Genomic DNA, 311 nt, shown 5'->3' on the forward strand with positions numbered 1-311 from the left:
AGATGAGTGAGAAAAACAATCACTCCTCACTGTGTGTCCCCAGAACTCTGGGAGCAAGTGAGCGGGAGCCGTCATACTGGGGCCATTTTTTCTGTGAGATTCCAGAAGCCTTTCACAGGCGGTGGGATTAGAACGGAGCAGGGCTTGGCTGAGCGCAGTGGCTCACACCTTGAATCCCAGCACTTTGGGAGGCCAAGGTGGGTGGATGGCCTAGGGTCAGGAGTTGGAGACCAGCCTGGCCAACATGGTGAAACCCCAGCTCTACTAAAAATACAAAAATTAGCCAGGTGTGGTAGCACTCAACTGTGGTC

This window comes from Sapajus apella, unplaced genomic scaffold (assembly GCF_009761245.1).
Source record: "Sapajus apella isolate SASKATOON/1434 unplaced genomic scaffold, GSC_monkey_1.0 scaffold151, whole genome shotgun sequence".
Taxonomy (NCBI): Eukaryota; Metazoa; Chordata; class Mammalia; order Primates; family Cebidae; genus Sapajus; species Sapajus apella.